This window comes from Hippopotamus amphibius, chromosome 6, assembly GCF_030028045.1.
Source record: "Hippopotamus amphibius kiboko isolate mHipAmp2 chromosome 6, mHipAmp2.hap2, whole genome shotgun sequence".
Lineage (NCBI taxonomy): Eukaryota > Metazoa > Chordata > Mammalia > Artiodactyla > Hippopotamidae > Hippopotamus > Hippopotamus amphibius.
The window spans coordinates 119438226-119450722 of NC_080191.1; positions in this window are offsets into that span (position 1 = coordinate 119438226).

Sequence of the window (12497 nt, forward strand, 5' to 3'; positions counted from 1 at the left end):
TTTTCTGAGAACTTTTATCTTAGATAGCTCGGCTTTTATCATAAATAATTAGGCTGTGGTTTTTTGCACCTAAATACAGAATGTAATTTTCTTCTTTAGTCCGTTAATGTATGGCTGCATTTATTTTTAAAATCTTATTTCACTGTTGTATTCTTTTAAATAATACATTTGGATTCAGATTACTAGCTATTATTAAGTGTCTTATTTTCTTTCCTTATAAGGTTCTTATCTGGCTTTGGAATCACGGATAAATGATTTCAGTCTCATAAAATGAGTTGAATAGCCCTTCCCTCTTTCTGTTTTTTAGAACAACTTGTGTAATACAGACTTTAACAGTTTCTTAATTGTGTTGGCCTCTTCTTAAAGCCATTTAAGCCTCAGATTTTTCTTAGTGGTTGGAGAGGGCAGTAGTGACAAGAGTAGTCTTTCATTACATAATTTCTATTTCTTTAATGTTTATTTTACTTCCAGTTTGTCTTTTCCCACATTTGACACTATAAATTCTTTCCAAAACTTTATCTACTACTGTCACATATAGTTTTCATTATTAAAAAATTATTTTAGTCTCTTTTATAACTGTAATTATTTCTTCCTTTCATCCTTCATTTTGCTTATAATTTTCTCTTTTTTCTTTCTTTTTTTTTTCTTTTTTCTTTATTAGTTCTTGATGAGTTTGTCCATTTTATTAATGTAAAAACCAGCTTAAATGTTTTCTATTGTTTTATTTAAATGTTCTCTTTCATTGATTCCTGCCCTTATTTTTATCTTTCTTATTGTTCCTTTGGAGATAGATATATATATATATTTGCTATCTTTCAAGCTTCTTAATTTTAATGCCTACTTCATTTGTAGTCTGATAAATGTACTTAAATCTATAAAAATTTCTCTAAGTACCATTTTAGCTGTGCTCTATGGATTTTACATGTATCAATAGTAGAATTCAGATATAATATTTCATAAAATGTAACTCTAAATTTTAGTCTTCAATTATGCTATTTTTTCTGCTTAATATATCAGTTTTTGAGAAGAGTGTATCAAAATCTCCAACTAAAATTATTGATATATATTTTTCCCTATAGTTTATCAATCATTACTTTATATATTTTGAAGCTATATCTTTAGCTACATATATATATGTAATGCCTTATAGATGTAGTAGTCCTTCCACTAAGGCATAGGTTTATTTTTTCTCTTTATGAATTTTTTACTTTAAAATCTATTTAATCTCATATTAAATTTGCCAGTCTGGTTTACTTTTACTTTTGGTACATATTTGCATATAGTATCTACTTCAACCCCTTTATTTTCAAGTGTTATATATCCTTCTGTGTAAAATATTTTCTTCTGGGGAAATACATTGTTTGATTTTTTAAAATCATTCAGAATGATATTATTCTGATAATCTTTTTTTTTCCCAGATCTTTAGTGGAGTATAATTGCTTTATACTGTTGTGCTAGTTTCCACTGCTGTACAACAAAGTGAATCAGCTGTATTTATACATAATATTCCCTCCCTCTTGAGCCTCCCTCCCACCCTCCCTATCCCACTCCTCTAGGTCATCACCAATCATCGAGTTGATCTCGTGTGTTATGCTGTTGCTTCCCACTAGCCATCTATTTTACATTTAGTAGTGTATATATGTCAATGCTACTCTCTCACTTTGTCCCATCTTCTCCTCCCCTCCCTCCCCATGTCCTCAAGTCTGTTCTCTACATCTGTGTCATTATTCTTGCCCTGCCACTGAGTTCATCAATACCATTTTTTTTTAGATTCCATATATATGCGATAGCATACGGTATTTGTTTTCCTCTTTCTGATTTACTTCACTCTGTATGACAGACTCTAGGTCCGTCCACCCCACTACAAATAACTCAATTTCATTCTTTTTTATGGCTGAGTAATATTCCACTGTATGTATGTGCCACATCTTCTTTATCCATTCATCTGTTGATGGGCATTTAGGTTGCTTCCATGTCCTGGCTATTGTAAATAGTGCTGCAGTGAACATAAGGGTGCATGTATCTTTTCAAATTATGATTTTCTCAGGGTGTATGCCCAGTAGTGGGATTGCTGGGTCATATGGTAATTCTGTTTTTAGTTTTTTAAGGAACCTCCATACTGTTCTCCATAGTGGCTGTATCAATTTACATTCCCATCAACGGTGCAGGACGAAAAGACAACCCTCAGAATGGGAGAAAATATTTACAAACGAAGAAATTGACAAAGGATTAATCTCCAAAATATACAAGCAGCTCATGCAGCTCAATATCAAAAAAACAAACAACCCCATCCAAAAATGGGTGGAAGACCTAAATAGACATTTCTCCAAAGAAGACATGCACATGGCCAACAAACACATGAAAAAAGATGCTCAACATCACTAATTATTAGAGAAATGCAAATCAAAACCACAATAAGGTGTCATCTCACACCAGTCAGAATGGCCATCATCAAAAAAGCTGGGAACATGGGGGACTTCCCTGGCGGTCCAGTGGTTAAGACTTTGCCTTCCAATGTAGGAGGTGCGGGTTTGATCCCTGGTGAAAGAGCTAAAATCCCACATGCCTCGTGGCCAAAAAACCGAAACATTAAACAGAAGCAATATTGTAACAAGTTCAATAAAGACTTTTAAAATGGTCCACATTAAAAAAAAAAACTTAAAAAAAAAAACAACTCTAGGAACAATAAATGCTGGAGAGGCTGTGGAGAAAAGGGAATGCTTCTGCACTGTTGGTGGGGATAATATGTCTTTTGATGGATGAATTTAATCTGAGTACCAAGCTTACTACAATTAATATGTTGGGACTTATTTTGACTTTTTTGTTTCCCATTTTTTATTTACTTTCCTTTTGTATTGTTTCTATTTTCTCCTTTCCTAAATTCCATTGGATAGATCAGATTTTCTCCTGCTGTTGTAAAGTTGTGCATCTTATATTTAATCTTATGTGATTGCCTCTAACTTATCAACTTATGTTTATTATCACCTTCTCCATCTTTCTCCTGAATATGACAACTTCCTCAGCCTTCTTTTACTGCCTTTTGGTTTTCTCCTTCTACCTCTCATCATATATTTCATCTAGAATTTTAGTTCTGGAGTTTCATGGATATCCCTTTTGACTTGTTGGGGTTGTTCTTATTTAGACTATAATTAAATTTATTTATTTATTTACGCATCTTTATATCCCATACCTAGGGTTGCCACATAAAATGCAGGATACCCAGTTAAATTTGAATACTGCATGGGAGGTATTTATACTAAAAATATTCATTACTTATCTGAAATTTATATTTAACCAGATGTGTTTTTGTTGCTTCTGTTTTTTATTTGACAACTCTATCCACATTTCATAGAGTCCTCCAGTATGTATTTCTCTATTTTTGAGTATGTCCTCCAGGAGTTATTTCAGTGAGGGTTTGTGATAAAACGTATAGGTTTTGTATGACTGACAGTATCTTTATTTCACCTTCACATTTAAATGATGTTTTGCTGGGTATATTATTCTAGGTTCAGGTTCTTTAATGTCAGCACTTTGAAAACATGTCTTTTTTTTTTTAAGCTCTTTATTGGAATATAATTGCTTTACACTTGTACCAGTTTTTGAGGTACACCAAAGTGAATCAGCTGTGTTTATACATATATCCCCATATCCCCTCCCTCCCACGACTCCCTCCCACTTTCCCTGTCCTGGTCCTCTAAAGCATCACCCATCATCGAGTTGATCTCCCTTTGTTATACAGCAAGTTCCCACTAGCTATCTATTTTACAGTTGGTAGTGTATCTATGTCTATGCTACTCTCTCACTTCACCCCAGCTTCCCCTTCGCCCCCCACCCCCCACCCCAGCCCCGTGTCCTCAAGTCCATTCTCTACATCTGCATCTCCACTCTTGCCCTATCACTGGGTTCATCAGTACCATTTCTTCAAATTCCATATATATGAGTTAGCATACGGTATTTGTTTTTCTCTTTCTGGCTTACTTCACTCTGTATGACAGTCCCTAGGTCTATCAACTTCATTACATACAGTTCAATTTCATTCCTTTTTATGGCTGAGTAATATTCCATTGTATATATGTGCCACATCTTCTTTTTTTTTTTTTTAATTAATTTATTATTTTTTTTGGGGGGTACACCAAGTTCAATCATCTGTTTTTATACACATATCCCCGTATTCCCTCCCTCCCTTGACTCCCCCCGCCTCGAGTCCCCCCCATCCTCCCCCTCCCAGTCCTCTAAGGCATCTTCCATCCTCGAGTTGAACACCCTTTGTTATATAACAACTTCCCACTGGCTATCTATTTTACAGTTGGTAGTATATATATGTCTGTGCTACTCTCTCGCTTCGTCTCAGCTTCCCTTTCACCCCCTGCCCCCCCCAAACCTCGAGTTCTCCAGTCCATTCTCTGTACCTGCGTCCTTATTCTTGTCACTGAGTTCATCAGTACAGTTTTTAGATTCTGTATATGTGAGTTAGCATACAATATTTGTCTTTCTCTTTCTGACTTAGTCCACTCTGTATGACAGACTCTAGGTATATCTACCTCATAACATATAGCTCCATCTCATCCCTTTTTATAGCTGAGTAATATTCCATTGTATATATATGCCACATCTTCTTTATCGATTCATTTGTTGATGGGCATTTAGGTTGCTTCCATGTCCTGGCTATTGTAAATAGTGCTGCAATAAACATTATGGTACATGTTTCTTTTCGAATTATGGTTTTCTCTGGGTATATGCCCAGTAGTGGGATTACTGGGTCATATGGTAGTTCTATTTTTAGTTTTTTAAGGAGCCTCCAAACTGTTTTCCATAGTGGCTGTACCAACTTACATTCCCACCAACAGTGCAGGAGAATTCCCTTTTCTTCACACCCTCTCCAACATTTATTGTTTCTAGACTTTTCAATGATGGCCATTCTGACTGGTGTGAGGTGATACCTTATCTTCTTGCATTCCACTGTTGTTGTTGAGAAGACTGATGGCAGTTTTGATTATTGTTTTTTGTAGGCAATTTGTGTTTTCTCTCTGGCTGCTTTAAAATGTTTCTTTTTGTCTTTGATGTTCCTAGTCTCACTACAACGTGAAGAGATTTTTTTTTCTTATTTACATTGTTTTCAATTTGCAGGTCCTTGCCATCTGAGGTCTTATCTTTCTCTAATTCTGTGAAATAGTCATTATTTCTTCCGTATTTGTTCCTCTGTTTATTTCTGTCTTTATTTATGGGAGTTTACTTATTCTGCAAGTTGACATTTGTTGTTCTTACTTCTTAATCTCTGTACTTTTCTCTCATATTTGCCAATTCCTTCATGATGCCTTCTGGGAGAGCTCCTCAACCTGATCATTGAATGTGCAGATTCTTTCTTCACCTCTAACCATTCTGATATTCCTACCTGTCCATTGAGTTCTTTGTCCCAGTTACTATATGTTTCATACCCAGGATTTTCAGTGGTTCTCCTTTGTGACATTTGGTTCCTGCTTTGTGTTTCCAATACCCTCCACATGTCTTTGAGGAAATTTAACATGCCTATTTTAAGTTGTTTTGTTTGCCCATCATTTTGTTTCACCTGGTAGATATTGTTCAGTCTGTCTTTTCCTTACATTCCTAAGATACCTCTGTATTTGTCCTTGTGAATCCCTGAGGTATTAGTTACCTACACTGATGAGATGGGGAGATAGTAACTGAGGAGAGAGGCTTTTGTCCCTCTTCCTAATGTGTTTGTCAAGCGGGAGATGAGGTGGGTGTATCCCAGAGTGAGAGACCTCTGGAGTTACAATCTCCTCTGCACCCTGGCACTGCTGGTTTGTCAAGACCTGACCCTGTAAACTGCAACCATATAGCCACTGGGCTGTGGCGGGTAGAGGTGGAAAGAGAGAATGCAGAAGTCAGCCAATATTTCTTCATCAACTACTACTACTCCATATCAAGTCCAGTGGGACGTGAAAACTATCTCAATAGACCTTATTCCTGTTTTTCTGCCTTATAGGTGTCAAGGAAAAGACATATATTCCCAAAGAAATGTGGGGGAGAGAAAAGGGCAGTCCAAAGCTTCTCCCCCACCCTGTCTCCCATTCGTGCTTCCTCCTTTTATGCTCTGAGCTGCCATTTTTCATCCTCCTTCTCGCAACACACACATCATAATAGAACTGCCTTATGTTGCCCTGGAGTGGTACGGTATTCTCAGAGTTTATACATTGGTTTGGGAAGTCTTACCATCCATCCTTTGACTTCTGGGATGTCTCCATTGCTGGGTTCCAGAGGATGAGGCCTTCATCTGTGTTGCTTTGCCTCTTTAGAAGGATGCTGTGTCTTCCACTTCCTCAGTAATTCTCAGTAATTCTCTTCCAGTTCCTCAGTAATTCCCCCTTTTTTTCCTCTGTTTACTTCTCCCAGAACTCTTGCTAGATACTGGAATTGATATATATTTCTTAATTATCCTTTTTTAAATTGAAGTATAATTCACATATAACATTATATTAGTTTCAGGTGTACAACATAATGATTCCATATTTGTATGCATCGTGAAATGATCACCATAGTAAGTCTAGTTAACATCCATCACCATACATAGTTACAAAAGAAATTCTTTCTCTTGTGATGATAACTTTTAAGGTCTTCTCTTTTGGTAACTGTCAAATATGCAATATAATATATTAACTATAATAATTAACTGTTAATTTTTCTTTTTTGTACTTTCTGGTCATTTGTACTTTTGTCCTAAGTTGTGAAATTAGAACAATCTTCTCGCTCGCTCTCTCATTTTTTTTCCCCTTTGGATTTTACATTTTCTACTTGCATGAATGTTTTTCAAAATACAATAGGACACTTCACAGAAAGGCTGTGCTTTTGTAGAAGCCTCTTTGGACCCCTCACAGATTGCCCTGGGGAGTACAGTCCCCCTGCTCCCTGTAGCTCAGACACAGTAGTGCCTGCCCTAGGGAATCGGGGTGCCTGATGAATGTGGACCAAGCTCTTCTCAATATTTTGACACACTAATTTACTCCTCAGCTTTGCGCTTTTTGGATTTATTGTATTTAATCATTTTAAAATTTTGACAATCATATTTTTCGTTTCCAAAACCTTTGATTGTCTTTTTTCTTTTTAAAAATTTTTGTTTGTTTGTTGTGTTTTTTGTCTGCATTGGGTCTTTGTTGCTGAGCGTGGGCTTTCTCTAGTTGTGGCAAGTGGGGGCTACTCTTCATTATGGTGTGCAGGCTTCTCATTGTTGTGGCTTATCTTGTTGTGGAGCATGGGCTCTAGGCACCTGGACTTCAGTAGTTGCAGCTCATGGGCTCTAGAGTGCAGGCTCAGTAGTTGTGGCGCACAGGCTTAGTTGCTCCACTGCACGTGGGATCTTCCCTGACCAGGGATTGAACCCACGTCCCCTGCGTTGGCAGGCAGACTCCCAACCACTGCACCACCAGAGAAGTCCAATGGTCTTTTTTCATGGTAGCTTTTTTGATTATTTGTTTCAATACTTTGGTTTCAGTTTTTTTGGTATCCTTTCTTATCCCTCTGAGGACATTTATATACTTTTACATCTGCTTTCAGATTGTTTGTTAACTCTCTTTCCTCAGATGTCGTACCATTTGTTGAGTTTGGTGCCTTTCTTTCATATATTAGTGATTCTTCGATGTGTGCTTTTCTTTGTTTTTGAGATTCCCTATCTCCCTATCTGTAGATGCTGTTTGTGCTTACCATATGCCCATCAGCCTACTTCTAGTAATTTCTTTTCAGACGGTGGAATAAGGGTGAGCATGACGGAAAGAGGTGTATAAAATAATGTGCCACAGACAGGAATATTAAGACTCATCTTGAGCTTGGAGCACCCCTGGAGTTGTGCCATATTTCGCAGTGGTCCCCTGTTGAATTTCTTTGACTGGTGTTCCTTCCATTGGTCCAGTCCTATCTGTGTTCTGCCTTTCAAGAATTTGTCTTCAGTTTCTCCAGAGAAGAAATACAGATGGCCAATAGGCACATGAAAAGATGCTCAACATCCCTAAATATTAGAGAAATGCAAATCAAAACTACAATGAGGAACTTCCCTGGTGGCGCAGTGGTTAAGAATCCGCCTGCCAATGCAGGGGACACGGGTTTGAGCCCTGGTCTGGGAAGATCCCACATGCTGAGGAGCAACTAAGCCTGTGTACCACAACTACTGAGCCTGCGCTCTAGAGCCTGTGAGCCACAACTATTGAGCTCGTGTGCCACAACTACTGAAGCCCGCGAGCCTAGAGCCTGCGCTCCCCAACAAGAGAAGCCATGGCAATAAGAAGCCCGCACACCGCAATGAAGAGTAGCCCTTACTCTCTGCAACTAGAGAAAGCCCGAGCGCAGCAAAAAAGACCCAACACAGCCAATAAATAAATAAATAAATAAATGTATTAAAACAAAAACAAAAACAAAAAAACACTGCAATGAGGTACCGCCTCACACCAGTCAGAATGGCCATCATTAAAAGTCTACAAATAACAAATCCTGGAGAGGGTGTAGAGAAAAGGTAACCCTCCTACACTGTTGATAGGAATGTAAGTTGGTGCAGCCACTATGGAAAACAGTATGGAGGTTCCTCAGAACACTAAAAATAGAATTATCATATGATCCAGCAACCCCACTCCTGGGCACATATCCAGACAAAACTGTGAGGGTGAGTCAAAAATTATCTGCACTCTGGTTATATTAAAACTTCTGTTGGCTGCACTGTCTTATCAGCACTTTCCATTCAAGGCTACTGGATCCCTAGTCACTGCTGTGCAGGTGTGAACGTGTTACATCAGTTCATTTGTAACTGTGGGGCAAGCAAAAATGGATGCCCCACTTGTGATTTGCAAGAAAGAAAAACAGCATGCAGTGATTCGTTTTTTGTGGTCTGAGGATGTACCTGGTGCCGTTATTTATCAAATACTTTGTATGCAGTATGGAGAAAGTGTTTTGTCATGAAGAAGTATGTATGAATGGATAGAGAAGTTCAAGGAAGGTTGCACAAGTGTTGGCAATCAAGAAGGAGCTGGATGCCCGTCTGCATGAAGATGTGAAGACAGCAGGGCATTCGTGGCTCACGGCTCAGCCTAAAATATTTTTTAATGAGGGAATATGAAAGTTTATTGACAGATGGACAAAGTGAATTGAAAAGCAGGGAGATTATGTCGAAAAATGATGTATTTGTCTTTTCTAAAAGTTAATTAAAGTAAATTCTACAGTCACCCTACAGATAACTTTTGACTTATGCTTGTATAATTAAAAAAGATACGTTAAAAGATACATGTACCCCTATGTTCAGAGCAGCACGATTCACAATAGACAAGATATGAAAACAACCTAAATTTCCACTGACAGATGAATTGATAAAGAAGATGTAGTACATATATGCAATGGAATACTACTCAGCCATAAAAAAGAATGAAATAATGCCATTTGTAGCAACATGGATGAAGCTAGAGATTATCATACTAAGTGAAGTAAGTCAGAATGAGAAAGACAAATACCATATGATATTACTTACATGTGGAATCTAAAGTAAGACAAAAATGAACCTATCTACAAAATGGAAGCAGTCTCACAGACATAGAGAACAGACCTGTGTTTGCAAGGGGGAGGGTTTGGGGGAGGGATGGAGTGGGAGGTTGGGGTTAACAGATATAAGCTTTTTATATGTAGAATGGGTAAACAGCAAGGTCCTACTGTGTAGCACAGAGAACTATATTCAATATCCTATGATAAACCATAATGGAAAAGAATATTTTAAAGAAAGAATGTATGTATGTGTATATATATGTATCTGAATCACTTTGCTGTACAGTAGAAATTAACACAACACTGTAAATCAACTATACTTCAATAAAAAACTTAAAAAAAAAGAATTTGTCTTCATTTCTAATCATTGCTGGAACCCCTTCTTGATCTCCACCACCCGTGAGCGTGTGTGAGGGCACGTGCATGCACGTGTGTTAATCACTTTGAAGGATTTATGGAGGGGTAGGCAGATGTGCTCAACGAGCCACCTTGATGTGATCTCTATAAACTATTTTATTATTAAAAATTAATTTATTTTAAAATATTTTAATTAAATATCAAGCATATAGAAATTGCACAGAACAGTAACCATTAAGTATTGATCAGCTGTGAATTGATGTACAGAAGTTGAGGACCAAGAAGTCACTTTTCATGCACTGAGGCTTCTTCTCCCTCCCCCAAGGAGAGCAGGATCCCAGGGCTCTGGCAGCCCCAGAAGCCTATGGCGACAGGTCTTTTGTCTACAGACCCCATGGTAGCTGCCCAGACACCTCTAGGACCACCCACCAGGTCTGTTCGAAGGCAGCAGCTCTGCCAATTTGAATCAACTGCTTCCATCATGCCCCCCTCACAGCAAGCCTGGCCACAGGGACTGTGTCTGTGTTTGGCAAGGACACAGGACTTAGAACTCAAAGTCTGGACAGCCTTACAGCCACCCCATGGCCTGTCACTTTCAGGGCTTTGTGCACCAGTGGAGCTGAGTCCTCCTTCTGCCCACAGGTCTCAGAATCTCTCTTCCCCTCGCCCTCTTCCTCTTCCTTCTCTTCCTGCCCTTCTCCCTCTTCCCTTCCTTCCCTCCTCTTCCCCCTCTTGCCCCTCTTCCTCATCCCTTGACTGTCTCCATAAATGTAGACCTTTACAAACAAAGCTCATTTGATGTTGACTCCAGGCAACTTCTCTCTCTTTGTTTTTCCTACTACACAACTCTAAATTCCCCATGGGAGAGGAAGCCCAGAACTCAGAAGCTTAAGGTTTGCTACCTGCCCATAAGAGGCAAGGTAGAATTCCCTTAATGGCTTCACCACAGCCAAGGTGGAGATGCATGTCCTCAGTTCTCTATTACACCCTGCTGTACTACTGTTACTGTGGTTGTTGCCTTGGGGGTGCACTCCAGGCTGCCACACCCTCCCCTCCCCAGGGGCACAAGGCTGTTTCTAAAAGCAGCAAGGTGGCCCCTTGGTCTATTGCTGTCTGTCCCCTGTCTGGTGGCTCAAGGACGGGGTCTGCCCCTTCATCTCTCTCCTGGGATTCTGAGGGGTCCATCCTAGCTCAAGAGAATAAGCAGATAGTGGCCTGGTGTGGGGAAACTCCTGGGCCATGGGACCTCCTGGCCTTTCCCTCCAGGGCAGCCCTTAGCAAAGGGCATGTCCTCTTCTCAGACACAGCATCCTGAGAGAGGAGCTGGGAAGGCTTTAACCCTTTCTATGGGGGAAGAAATATGACAGTTCCGACATTCCCACTGCTGGGGAGTTGGGACACTGCTGGGGTCTGGAGCGGTGAGAGGAGCCAGGGTGAAATCTCCCCACTTCAGCTCTCTTCCCACCAGCCCAGCAGGGTGCTCTGCTCAGAAACGGCCAGAAGATGACAATTGCGAGGACTACACTGGCCGAGTCTTCAGATATTCAAGGTGGCTGGACCTCAGGGTCAGCAGTGGACTCTTGACTGTCCATCTTGACAAGCAATCACCTGACGTCTGGGCTCAGGGATTTTCTCTGTGGCTGCCCTGCTGGGAAGCAGGCCTCAGGGCTCCGTCTAACCCCGGGTCCTTGAACCCATCTCAGGCCAGGCCCACCCCGCCTCACGGGCACACAGGGACTCCTCAGGGAACTCAGAGGCTATGGCTCTGGTTACCATTTTTATGTCCCCCTAGCCTGACGCAGGCCCTGCTCTGGTCCCTGGCAGGTGTGACAGGTGTTTGGTGGCTGGAGGAGTCTAGCTATCAGCAAGTATTTGCTAAGCTCAGCTGAGCACGGAGCCCTGGGCCGTGGGAAACAGAGCAGAAGACCAAAGCCTGGCCCCTGGGGCCAGAGAGGGTGCCAGAGGTACCTACTCACCGGTGTGTTCCCTCCACACCCCCTTGCCTCCCTCCACCCCGCTGCTGCCCAGCCCCTCTCCTGGGGACAGCCTGGGCGGGGTCCATGGGAACGTGAGGCTCTCCTGGCTCTTGTTTGCCTCAGCTAATCTCAAGAATGCACTTGTTTTCCCTTTTGGTTTGGGAAGTCCTCAGCTCTCCCCTTCATGTCCATAGAGCTGGGAACAGAGGCCGTGGGAGCCAGAGGGCAACGATCCCTGGCTTGTTCTCGTGCTGGCTTAATTTCTCTCTTTCCAATTGTTTCTGTTACTTCCTGCCTCCATTTCAGCTTCTCCTCAAAGTTCCCAGAAATTGTGGAAATAAATGTCCTGAATTTTGGACATTTCAACCACCTCTTCCTCCTATAAATCTCCTCACAGTGAACAGTACCTGGGAAGTGCGGTTATCTCCATTTTACAGATAAACCTAGAGCTCAGAGAGGCTAAGCTATTGCTCATGGTCACACAGCAAGTGAGAGCAGAACTGGAGTAGAGCCCAGGGCCCTCCTACCTCCACTTCAAGCTTCAGCTACAGGGCATAGTCTCACGGGACAGCCATCGTCTGTTATTTGCTGTTTCCTTCACTGAACTGTCAGTTCCCTGGAAGGAGGGATCTGGTCTTCACCTTTGTATTC